General features: G+C 42.3%; 1 long non-coding RNA gene across 1 annotated transcript in view; it reads left to right on the forward strand.

Annotated features, from left to right (window-relative positions):
- LOC309612077 overlaps positions 1–13,968 on the forward strand; it is a 164,177-nt gene that overhangs the window by 133,207 nt on the left and 17,002 nt on the right. The window contains exon 4 of the long non-coding RNA XR_014234928.1: positions 13,351–13,927. This is a non-coding gene — a long non-coding RNA (uncharacterized lncRNA). The remainder of the gene's footprint in view (positions 1–13,350; positions 13,928–13,968) is intronic.

Raw genomic sequence — 13,968 nt, forward strand, 5'->3', positions numbered from 1 at the left:
TTTCTTCTTTTGCCCTTACATTCTCATTGGAGTGTGTTTATTTTATTATCATGGGGCCTGCAAATATTTATTTTTAATACTCTAGTCTTAGAATAAGAAATGATATTCAGCACCAAGGCATGCACACTTACTTAGCATAAGAATGTGTTCTGCTTTAAAAGCAATTGCCTGGGAAACAGCAGTGCCAGAGCTAGAACAATTTATATTGGGGAAACTTGACTACATGAAGACACTGAGTGCTGAATTATCAGAATAATCCTGAGATCAGGATGGTGTCTTCCTATGCTTGCCTTTCCTTGCTTATCTCTGCCATGGTCATGCTGTAGTCATATTTTGATGATTTTGAATTTTTAACATCTTAGTGCATTTGCATTTTCCCTATTTTCAAGATAGAGATCGTGCTGTGTTATAAATACATTATAATGGTAATGTCAGGGTAAAGAAAACCCCCCTTTTTTTTTAATCTTGACAAGATTTTTGTCTTTCAAGTGGGGGTTGAAAGAGTAAAGATGGATTATAATTCCTTTTCTTAAAATAATGAAGAACATATTTTATAAAAGGCATTTAGAGCTGCAAACTAGCATCTATAGCTACCATTTGATTTTTTTAGTGTATTAAAAGTAGGATTTTGGGGAGCGGGTGAGAAAAGCTTAAATATGGAATTAAAGAGTTCAGTGCAATTTCAAACTATAAAGAAGAACGTTCTTACTGTTTCCAAGAAAGAAGATGTCATTTTCTCAAGATTCCACTTCTTTCTTGTATACAGCTTTCCTCTAGTAAACTATTCTTTAAACTTTCTATTGGAGGATAATATTCATTATATCAGTGAGCATGTCTGTGTAACCAGCACCCAGGCACAGGACACACCTGTATCCCAGGAGTCCCTGTAAGCTCTAGCAGTCACTACCCTCCCCACAGTAACCACCACTGACCTCTATCAACAGACTGGTCCACCTGCTTTCCTACTTTACATTCAAGGAGTCCCACAGTATCTACTTACCACTGACTTTTTAAAAATTGAAGTATAGTTGCTTTACAGTATTATATTAGCTTCAGGTGTACAGCATGGTGTTTCAGTATTTTTATAGATTATACTCCATTATATGTTATTACAAGATAATGGCTATGATTCCCTGTGCTGTACAATATATCCTTGTTGCTTATCTATTTTATACATAGTAGTTTGTACCTCTTCATCCCCTACCCCTATCTTGCCCCTGCCCCTTTCCCTCTCCCAACTGGTAACCACTCGTTTGTTCTCTATGTCTGTGAGTCTATTTCTGTTTTGCATATACATTCTTTTGTTTTATTTTTTAGATTCCATATATAAGGGATATCATACAGTACTCGTCTTTCTCTGTCTGACTTATTTCACTAAGCATAATAATCTCTAGGTCCATCCACATCACTGCAAATGGCAGAATTTTTTGGTTTTTATGGCTGAGTAATATTCCATTGTACATATGTACCACATCTTTATCCATTCATCTGTCGGTGGACACTTGGGTTGCGTCCATATATTGACTATTGCAAATAATGCTGCTATGAACATTGGGGTGCATGTATCTTTTCAAATTAGTGTTTTCATTTTTTTCCCAGTATATTCCCAGGAGTGGAATTGCTGGATCATATAGTAGTCCTATTTTTAATTTTTTGAGGAACCTCTATAACATTTTCCATAGTGGCCGCACCAATTTACACTCCCACCAACAGTGAACAAGGGTTCCCTTTTCTCCACATCCTGGCCAACATTTGTTATTTGTAGACTTTTTGATGATGGCCATTCTGACGGGTGTGAGGCAACATCTCATTGGGGTTTTGTTTCGATTTCCCTGACGAGTAGCGATGTTGAGCATCTTTTCACGTGCCTGTTTACTATCTGGCTATCTTCTTTGGAAAAATGTCTCTTCAGGTCTTCTGTCCCACCTCCCACCCACTATGCAAGGAGCAAATCTCGGAAGCCCCTCCCCTCAGAGGCAGGAGCCTCCTTTGAGCTGAGCCTCACCCCTCACCTGGCAGCAGGAAGATTTAACACCCGAAGGCAGCCAGGCTACTCAGCGCTCCCCTCCACCCCTCCACTCACAGTCAGTGACGCCCAGAGGGAGGCTGAACCCTCTCACCTTCACGGCATCAGCAGGGGGAGTCGGGTTGGCGGGGGGCAAGGTGTGAGGGCTGGGACTCGGTGAGGCTGCCCTGCCCCCCCTCCTCCCCTGGTGTCAGCGGGCCCCACTGAGGAGCTGAGCGTCCGCCTCAATCCCGCAGCTAAAGAGAGTGTTTTCTGAGTCAGCCCTCAGCTTCCCGTCCCTGGCATCAGTGGGGGGCCCAGCGGGGAGCTGAGGACACACACCCACTGGGAGAAAACCAGCAGTTCAAGCAAGTGCTCACTTTCGCTGGGAAGGTTAGGCATCAGTGGGGCCCGTCTGTAAGAATTTGGACAGAAGATTGTATATCCCGAGTTAGATGACTGACATAGATTTTCTTAGATTTAATGTTATTCCAATAATGTGTTGCATGTAGAAGTATTGTGACATTTCTTAGAAAGGATATAATTCATTTTAAAATAGATAGGATAATTAGCCAATAATTATTCTAATGTGTTTAATACTTACCCCAGTTTTTTGGATATTAGATTGGCGATTTAATCCATGAGAATACATTAAGGTTGATTGAGGAAAAGGGCAAGGATGAAGGGCGTGACCCTTCAATAATGAAAGTAGAACAGGTATGAATATTATACCCCTCTGTAATATCATGTTTTATGAGAAAATTGTACGTATTTGACTTTTGGAGTTTTCTTTAGGGAAGAACAATTATTCCCTTTAGGAATTTTCACCTCATCCAAGTTTCAGTTTGAGTTTAATTAATTCACTTTTGGAGACAATTCAAAGTAGAAAATAGAGAAAACTATACCATCAAATATGAGATATTGAATAGAAAACTCACAAAGGAAGATACACAAATGTCTGATAAACACCCAGATCTTGATTTCTAAATATCATTCTCCAGTAAAATGAAAAAGCTTTCCTTGGATAAATGAGGCCACAGTTGGGACAGGGAAATTCTGAGATGGTCCTGGGACATCTTATTGCACCAGAAAATGGAGAAATGCTGAAAGGATAGTGGGAGGAGGTCATAGGTCACAAGGTCACAAGGTCACAGGTACTAACATGAACAGGTTTGCCCTGGTCACTTTTGGGACAATCTGAACGTAAAAAGAAACAATTATAGTAATGGATTAGCACCCACTGAATAATAAAAAGTCATTAATACATGACGATATAAACAAGGAAAACAAACAACCAGATAATAAAAAATGAAGAACAGTAAGCTCCTCCTCACAGTTGAGTGTTAATATAAAACGAACGGTGGACTTGGAAAATTATCAGTGTGTTTCAAAACTAACAGGTTATTTAATGTAGAATTGGATATTTACATGTTAAAATGACCTCCCCACAAATTATCACCACAAAAAATTACCTAAAAGGGACAATAGTAACATTATTGTAGGGAAACCTGGCAAACACCATCTTAAATGACATCATGTGCCCCCTAATAGGATGTTCCGGGAAGGATGTAATGTCACCCTGATGCCATTCCTGCCAAAAGACATCACCTAATCATGAGGAAGCGTCAGACAAATTCGAATTGAAGTACATTCTAAAAATCATTGGTCTGTACTCTTACAAAGTATCAAGGTCAGGAAAGATATAGAAAAGCTGAGAAACACCTCGAAATTAAAAGAGACATGACAACTAATTGAGCTGTATGATCCTGCATTTGATCCTAGACTAGGAAAACAATAATTAAAAACCTATAAACTATAGTTTATCAATAAACCATAACTATGGGGACTAGTGAAAAACTAACATGGACACAATAGATTAGATCATTATATATTAATCTTTCTTAATTTTGTCAATTTTGCCAATGATATCAGCATTATATAAGAGAATGTCCTCATTCTTAGGAACTACTTACTCAACTATTTAGGAGTAAAGGGACATGATAATTCCAAAAAGTAATTCAGAAGAAAAATACCTATCTATATATTCATATGTAGATATAGAGAGAGAAATTTATAATACAAATAGGGCAAAACAGAAACACTTGGTGAATATGGGTAAAGAGTATAGGAAATATCCTTGTTTTATTCTACCAACTTTTCTATGTTTTAAATTCTATCAATAGAAAATTTTACCAGAAATGAAGGAATACAGCTAAAAGCTAGAAAAAAACTACAACGGTAACACTTCAGTCTTCATCTCACTCCACTCGTCCCCAGCCTTTGACACAGCTATCATTCACATCCTTGAAATTTTCTTCACTTGGCTTCCACAAACCTATATTCATCTTCTTTCCCTCTTCTTTCTATGGATGCTCCTTCTTTGTCTACTTTGTCCTTTTCCTCATCGCTCCAACCTCTAAAATTAGGTGCCCCCGACCTCTGCTCGTTGCTGTCAACGCCCATGTCCTGTATGATCTCGTCCTGTCACATGGGTCCCCATGCTGACCACCCCAAATGCAAGTCCCTGGGCCCCTTACCCAACATTCACACCCGTCCATCCAGCTGCCCACTTGACCCACCTGAGCGCTCAGGAGGCTTCAAACTACATGTCCCGAGTTGCGTTTCTGCTACTCACTTTCCCTGTACCACCCTGATATCTAGATTGTTCTCCTCTATCCTTCCAGCTGTTTAGAACAAAACCTGAACGTCAGCCTTGATTTCTTTTTTCTTTCATATCACATCACAAAATCCCCTTGGAATCTTATTACCTTCTGTCCCTTCGACTACGATATACCATCCTTCAAGCTACCACCATCCATGCCTAAACTCTTTCAATATATTTTTTTAATTTAATATCCTTTCTCGTGACATTGACAATGTATTCTCAACACGGCAGCCGGAGCGATCCTGTTAAAATACCAGTTATGTGACGTCATTATTCCCTCAATGTCTCCTCTCACTCAGGAACGAAGGAAAGCCCTCACTATGGCCAGGAAAGTCCTCCAGGATCCAGGACCTCACCCCCTTTTCACATGCCCCTTCATTCTGCTCTAGCCGGCCTGGCCTCCCCGCTATTTCTAGGACACCTGGGCATCCTACTGCCCCACAGCCTGTGAACCAGAGCATCCTTCCCTCAGACACGTGCACGATCACCCCACACTTCCCTCGGGTGCTTGCTCAGAGGAACCTCACGTGAGGCTCCCTGGTCACTGCGCACCTAGCCCTCTCCCCTGCCGCATTTGTTGTCCTTAGAATTATGTAGAATGTGGGTGCGAGTCTCTCGTCTTCTGCCTGACTCTCCCACTATAACTATTTACAGAGGCATCTTTATGTGTTCCCTCACTGTTTATGAGCTCTAGCACATAACAGACATCGAATATTTATTGAATGAGTGAATAAAATCTTCAAACTTAATTTTACCTTTTAATATTGTGAAACTGGACTATTGCAACAAACTCCAGCTTCTAACCTCCTCCAGTTAACCTATTACCAGATTAATAAGCAGACTGAGACCCACACTCTTCAAGAACCCTTCCGTGATGACCTATTAAAATAATCCAACAGCTAATTTACATGTGTCTCCCACGTGCCAGACACTGGCTAGACGCTAGAAATAAAATATGTCCAAGACTCTGTCTTTGTCCCCAAGGACTTCAGAGTGAAGTAGTAGCAGATGAGGCTGTTAAGTAATATATAGCAAAAAAATAAATTAGAAAAACCCTCATATAGCGGGGAATTGGATGCTGGGTCCTTCAGTGTCAATGTACATCGTGTCCAGGTTTCCACTGCAACTGGCGATGGAAACAGTATCACTAGAGTTCAGTTCCTGCTCTCATTTTCCACAATGATGCTGTGGGGTGTGAGATGGTGAAAGAGGACCCAGGAAGCCATGGCTCAGGAGCTGAGAGCAGCAGATTGTCTGCAGGGGGAAGGCGTAAACAAAGGATGAAGGGCATCGCTGAGTCTGTGCGTAAGATCCAGCCAAAAGCCTTGGCATTGTCAAATGGGAGCTACGGCAACAGTGTCACACGTGTATACCCTTTCCAGTCCTTAAAATAGCAGCTATCTACAGGAGCTCAGAGGCAAATGGGCTAGGTCTCTTGGCCCCCTATCTACCTTCCCAGGCTGTTTCTTGGCCGAAATTCCCCCGAAGGTCACAGGCAACTCGACTCTGTAGTGGCAGGTGGAGATCACGCGACATGAATTGTGACTTTGATGTCTTTTCTTTGGGTTTTGTTCTATGAGCTTTCCAAGCAGAGCAGAGTTGAAATGATCAAACCAGTGGATTCTGTAGTGTAGCTGCTGTTACGGAAATAAACACATGACTATATATATATATACACTTGTACACACACGCGCGTGCACTGAAGAGGCTTCCCGCTCTGCTCGTGGGAACCGCTAGAGCAGTGAGAAGCTGTCTATATGGAAATCCTGACGTGCGTGCAGCCACGTGATGCACCTTGCAGGTGACCCAGTAACAGCTGGAAGTGCAGGAAAACCCGAAAGTGCGTGGTGAACAAAGAGGAGTGCTGAAGAGAGGTGGGAGAAGCACAGCCCTGGGTAATCAGCGCTGAATTACCTGGGGTGTGTTTGCACGCAGTGCTGCCGGCAGCCCTGCACGGCGCTGATTTAACACTGCTTTACTCTCTGATCCCGGCTTTTCCGTTTCTGTGGCTTCTGTGTGCAATTGTCCAACCTACAGAAACTTTCCTCATCTCCGGGCAGCTGCTTTTCCAGGTGGCGCAGGTCGAATTATTTTGGAGCCGAAAAGTGTGCACGTTTCTGTTTCGGGCCGTCAGGTGCCTCCCAGCCCCCAGTCCCAGAATGGCCTTGACTCCCAATGTGCACAAATAGAGCAGCTCACGCGAGATGGTTGAAACCGCACAGTTGGCTCCAGGGCCAAAAATGAAACTCGGTCTCATTCTGTAATACGTCTATTGTCTTTTATTTACCTCCCGCTTTCCTCACTTTTTCCCTCCTGAATCCTGGGGCACCCTGAGCTGCAGTCGGGGGACAGCTGTGGCACGTCTATTAACTTCGCTGGGCACTAACCCACAGGCGGTCCTGGGCTCACCGTCTGCCGTCTGCTTGAACTGGGAGACCCTCTCCTCTCTCACTGGCACAGGGTGTACCTATGGGGCTTTACAGAAATGAAATGAAAACCCCATAAACATAGTCTAGCCTGGAGGCTTATATACCATTCTAACAAAGGGCAATACATTTGTGGAGAAGTGAAAACACACAGGAAAAGGGTTTCGAATTTCTAGGGGCAGTAAATTGAGGGAAGGTGGACATATGGGGAAACTAATGTAAGATCAGGGTTACTTTTGTAAGGTTTATCTGTACAGGCCCGTCTCGGTGCCAGCTTCCTGTCTTCTTCGTGGATTTAAGGCACTCCTCATTTCTAGAAGTTCCTTTCTTAGTCCAATAAGGGAAGCTCCAAGGAGGCTTATTTCTGCATATGTTGATTCTCAATTGCTTTCAGCTCAAAATAATCCAAAGTGGCATACTTGAGAGCAGTGTATTCTGGTCCCTTTCGCTGTCATGTGGAACTGAGAAATGGAGAAACAACCAGAAAGAGCCGTAGGATGAAGGAAGGGCTTGTGTATTAAAGGTGAGAAATACTGCACCATAATGGCAATAAATCAAGAAAGAGGAATTGATTGTGTAAAAGACAATAATAATAAGGTGTAACGCAGGAGCGAAGCCCACGAGACGGTGCTGGGGTGGTTTCCCCCACAGTGAGGAATGGCAGGCACGTGCGTACTTTGTCCCTCTTTACAGGAGGGGAGGGGATGCAGGAGGCGTGGTGGACTTTGTGGAGGGAAGATGAAGAAGTTCCCCTTTCGGTTGCTTCTGTTTTCTTGGTAGAAGACAAGGTTCTCATCTGAGAGGGGAGCATGTGGGCCTTACGCTGTGACGACCCAGGGGTGCAGCACGAGCGGGACACACAAGAAGCCTCTTGGCTGTGGCTACGTTAAGTGACGCTTTTTATATTTAGCCTGAATTGTTTCCTATCACTATCCACAGCCCCTTCCCAAATACACACGTACACACACGTACACGCGCGCGTGCGCACACGCACACACACACGCAGCTGCCATTTTTCAATTCAGGCTAACCTGAGGCTCTGCCATCTGTGGGGAGATGCCATGAACAGCCTTAGCAAGAGATCGTCAAGCCTTTGCCAATTTTCTGCTTAATATAATCTACTCATCTCCCTCCCTCTGTCTCTCTCTAAATGGTGCCTCTGGTTTCACATATAACCTTTTCTCTTGCAATAAGTTGATGGTACAGGTGAACCTCCTTTTGTGGAAACCAACCGTGGCACCCCTTCTGAGAGGGTTTGGATAATAATTTTAATAAAGAGCAACAAGCAGCCTTTGTGCAGTTTCTCAGAGGAGGACTTCTGTAACCCAATTTCTAAGGAAAATAGCTTAAATCGACTTGGTTGTCCAATTAGTCTGGGTCTACCCTAGTCTCTGGCTGCTGGTCAGGTTTCTGCAGTTTTGACATTTGAATATGTCACCCTGTGACGAGTCAGAGACCAGACCTGGTTCAACCACAGGCGAGAGAGGGATTGGTATGAGTTCAAGAATAAGGTAAAACCTGCTCTGTGGACAACCACCATGGCTTGTCCTTTGGGTTAATCAGTTCGACTGTGCCTCTTTGAGCTCCTGTGTGGGATACACAACATTATGGAAAATCAGCATAAAGTCATTTCCTTTCTGCCTTGTTACAAAATTCCTGGAATCTTCATCTGTTTCATTTTGGGTCTTTTTTTTTCTTTTTCTTTTGTGAGAATCAGCATTCTCAGCTAAGGGTGATAACAGCTTCATAATGCTTTACCTAACAGACTGGTTCTGACTGAAAGACACATCCATTTCAGCCACAGATTTAAGAAGAATCCATTTTTTTCTTTTGGAATTGCTTTTTATTTCTCCATTTTCTGTTGCACCTACCAAGACCTTGATATAAATGTCGTGAATCAGGCACAGTTTATATTTGCCTACCACCTCCCATTGAATGAATTTCTGAATGAGCTTGTCCTTTTTTCCATTCCTTGAGACTGCCAGTTGACATACGACAATCATGGTGGCATAGAATAAGTCTTCCTATTCCTCCTGATGCTCTGGTTGCCCAGATACCCATTCCCATCTCATTTTGTTCCCTACTAGTCATCTTCATCTTCGTCTCTTCTTGGTACTTTACTAGAGAAAGTTGCATTTTCCTGATACTTACGTTTTACATTTTAGCTCTCTTTTTTTCCCCTGTGCTGATTGGCCAAAAGGAAAGTGAAAGAGGGCTTGGGGCCAGGGGCCCAGCTGCCACCTGACTTCACCCACAGCCCTGCTAGCTTTTTTCATGTAATATAGTATGTGATATGTCATGATACAGTAGAATAGAATAGAATAGGATATACTGTGATGGACTTCAGGGTATGCTTGTATTTGAAAGAAGTCATGATATACCCAGGTCATCTCTGCTTGGCCTTTTCTGGCTCTGAACTTCTGTTCAGAGACCCTGGGTTCTGACCCCTTTGACTATGAGTGCACCACCCATCAGACTGGCTCCCATGCCCTGGAGGGAGGCCTGGCAGATAGAGACATGAGCTGGGAGTGAGAAGTACAGACAATGCGAGTTCTGACCTGTCACGCCCACCAGCCAGCTGGGAGACTATGAGTAAGTTATTTATCCTGCTTGACCATCAGCCAACTTAGGTTTAGAATGAAAGATGGATTCTAAGGGTCTTTTAGACTCTTCCCTCGTAAGGGCTAAAGGCCTGGAAAAATAATGTGTTCCAGGCAAGTGTTCACTAAGTGTCCTGCCAAGATGACTGGCCTCTGTTTCTACTTGTCACGCCAGAAATATCTGAGCCTTAAAAGTCCACAATGTTAAGAGCCTAAGCATTAACCTTCTGATATAAGTTAACCTCAAGCAGCACTGATTTCCATAGACTGACAACTGTTTAGGTCAGGAAGAACTGTTCCGTAATTCATAGCATTGGCAAACTCAACCTGGATCAGATTCTGTAAAAATATTTCAGCCAATTATGATGAATTCACTGAGGGAACTCCTAAACACACCCAGGACAGTGCATGCCTTTCAAATGAAAAATAAATGAAAATCTCTCCTTCAATGAAGAACTGGATTCTAAGTTTTAAACTAGAGAAAGGCAGCACTGTTTAATAATAGGCTGTAATTAAAGAGGCTGCAATGGCACAATTTATTAATGGTAAAAGCAAATTGTGAGTGGGTAAAAGTTTACTTATTCAAGGAACTTTTGGTTATTCCCAAAGGTTAGACATATATCTGAAAGTTTTATTTTTAAAAATATTCTTTAATTTGGGATTGAAAATTCCCCCCCTGAATCTCTCACCTGTCCCCTCTACTTCTCATCTCCAAAGATGTCTGGATGGAATTTGGGTTCTTCAGTTACAAAATATTTGAAAGCCACAAACCTGCTGAGCCCCGTTTTTAAAAGTTATTTCTGAAAAGAGCCATGCAGCAGAAAGTCTAAGGGTGCATCTATCTCATATATACACATATCTGGCTAAGGAAATGGTATTATTGTGGAGCCCAATTGAGACCATCAGGTCTGAGATTATAAGTGCAAACCTCTTCCTCATGTATGGCAGAGGCGTTTTTCACTTAAAAACAAATAATCAAAGAAAAATTTTAAATAGATCCAACCAAGCCTCAAATCTATACCTGTGGTTTACAAATGAGGACAATATTGCCCTGTACTGGACATCTGGCACCATCTGGGGACAGTTTGGTTGTTACAACTGGGGTTGGAGGGCAGGTGGAAATCTAATGGGTAAAGGTTAAACATTCTGTAATTCACAGGAATTATCTATCAATATGTCAATAGCCAAATGTCAATAGTGACACTGTTGGGCAACCCTGATCTACACACATTGCTTGTGACAGTGGGTTGGTGTCCAGATACCTGGAAAGTGACTGAAAATTTAAGAGAATACCAGCATTAGGATGTTAAAATCTGATGTGTCATGATGGGATTGTGTGTACTAATCTCAGAGGTAAATTTTTGCTCTCTAATTTTCTTTTTATCTTTTCCTAATGGAGCTTCATAATAATTCTTTCATACTCCATGCAACCAAGAATCAACAGCAAAAGCTAATCAGAGCGCCTTTTTCAAGGGATCTTGAAACAATCCAGATAAAATCAATTATATGCTAATGTTCCATTCAGAGTCTTATGTTTTTGCAATATCTTGTCACCCATCTCATCACAACATTCATCTGAATTTTATACCAAGCTGAAGTAATCTTCCTTGGTTACACACAAATAATTTTTTAAAATGAAAAACCCATAATCTAAGTGAGAAGACAACTAACTCAAGGTTAGTCAGAAGACAACTAGCATGGTATTACAGATTAACAGTTCTGATACTACTACACGTGTATAATGGATTTGAACAATTAAACAAATCAATGCCAGATGGAGGGAGTTGGGTTCCTCATTGTTGGAGTGTGAAATTTCTGTTAAACAAGGGAGAAAAACTAGAATGAATCATTTGTTCCTAAACTAGATGCAGAGGCATCAGTATGAACTCATGTTTAACCTAATATAGATACAGATGAATAGATTAAATAATTTATAGATATGTGTGTACACATGGGTTAGTAAACATACATGTATTTTCTAGTTCTGTCCTCTGAGAGAGCCTAGACACAGTGACAGTGCATTAGAAATGAGCACAGTCCTTGGTTTCTAATGTCATTCTCCAATAAAGGGAACCAGGGCTCCTTAGAGAAAGCTGCTTCTAGGGCTGGAGAAGGAAATGTACAAGGTGAACTGGGGATCTTTGTGGTTCTAGGAAGTAAGAAAGTCCTCAGCAAACAAAATGATGGCAGCATGTGAAAGGGACACAACAGCTAAACTGAAAGAGCTTGCAATGACCAAAGCTGGAACAATCTGAACAGCAAAATACAGTAGTCCTGGATTGTAATGCAAAGTATTACATAGATATCCACGAGTCCATACTGAAATGGATAGGAATCGATGTCAGCATCGTATAGCCTCTGTCCTCAAAGAGGAGACGCACTAAAGATCAATGCACAACAGCGCTAAGGGGAGCAACTCAGGAACAATCGTGTGTTAAACAAAGAGAGAGGAATAAATAACGGGATTGCTCTTATGGCAAAGAAAAAAAAATTCAAAGTGTAATCCATGAGAAATGAGTCGTAGGATTGTCACCAATATTATTTTACACACAGTAGGAAGATCCTAAACAGGGCTTATTAATTTTAACCACAATTAAGGTAAGCATTCTCTCATTTCTCATCCAATAAATATTCAGTGAGCATTAAATATGCAACAGAGGATAAAACAGGTAATCATTTTCAATATATTTTGACATTTTATGTACACAACTCTCTGCCTATGAATATACGAGGGCAAGTTTGAAGAAGCTGCCTTGACAGTTAGGGGTAAATTCCCGCTCGTGGGAGACTCATAGTGATGATGGGGGTCAGATCGAGGCTGGTCCCGCCGTCCTTGACGTGTTTACATGTTTGCTTCTAAGTAAGCAAATAAGGTCATGGTTTCTCTAGCCATTTAGCTGGTTAAGGGGGAAAAAAAAGATCGTGGCCGCCATCACTTCCTCTCACTTTCTAGGACAGAACTTGAACATTTGGCCGAATCCATCAGCAAGGGCAGGGGTTGGAGGATTGCGGGGGAAACATGGTCTCTGGCTGGAAAAAGATGAGAATGAGAATGGATTTGGAACCATTCTTGATACCTAATATGATAGATGCATTCTGGTGTGGACGGCTTGAAGTCCGCACCACAGCGCATCTGTCATATTAGGCATCAAGAACATGCCTTGGTTAAAATGTCTCAGTGAGTATGGTAACTCCTTTACTTTCTGAATACATTATTTGAGCAAATTAACCCCTTTAAACCTGTTTCTTGTCTGTCTATATCTATCTATCTATCTATCTATCTATCAACATCTGTCTATATATCATCATCTATCTCTATATTCATATACTTTAATATTTATTTGATTTAATATTTAATATATAATTATATAAAATGACATTTAATATTTAAAATTTATTAGTTAATATATGTTAAATCATCACATTAGGTACCTTAAAAATCACATTGTACAACCTAAATACATACAATTTTTATTTGTCAATCATACCTCAATAAAGCTGGGATAAAAAAACGTAGAAAAGTAATAAATACAAAAATAAAAATAAAACGGGACTAATAGCATTCCTACTGTGCCAGTTGAATTTACTGCTCTCAGCTGGAAATCCATCCTTCAGTACCTGCTCTGATGTAATGGACGTTTCCTTTGCGGTTAGCACAGCGTGAAGCGTTGAGTGTGGAGAGAGCTGGGGAGACACAGCAGAGGAAGGCGCTCCTCTTCCTGGTTCCTGCGCAGAGTTTGCTCTTTTCTGTGCCTGTGGCACTGCCAGTTAGCTCTGCATGTCTGCGCGGGCACCCTATTCACGCTGCCCCTACCGTGCCCTCAAGCAGGTAGCCTCTCAGGGACCGCACAGCCCCACCTCGGCTTGGGAATCACGGGCTCCAGCTCACAAGTCGTGGACACACCAGCGCCGCTCCTATCTTGTCCCAGCAGTGGCACCCCAGCTCCATGTGCGCACATCCCACCTGCCTCAGTTCACCTGTTCCCCAAAGGGTGCTAGCCGGGGCCCTCGTAAGATGGACACTGTACCACAGTTCCCATGGCAATGCTGCTGTGACCTCGAGCAGGACTCTCTCTGCATACCTGCCCACCACCTGCGCTCCCATGTGCCCGAGATGGTGGCGTCCTTCTGTCCTGTGACTCTGCTTCGACTCTGGCAACCCAGCAACTGTTTCCACTGTGCAGTGGGCTCCAACCCACTGGTCAAATGAGGTCTGCACCCCAGGCTTGAGGTAGGCAACCCTTCCAAGTTTTCCTTTCCTTAGATGCTCCC

Source organism: Balaenoptera borealis (genome assembly GCF_965194805.1).
Source record: "Balaenoptera borealis genome assembly, chromosome: 15".
Lineage (NCBI taxonomy): Eukaryota > Metazoa > Chordata > Mammalia > Artiodactyla > Balaenopteridae > Balaenoptera > Balaenoptera borealis.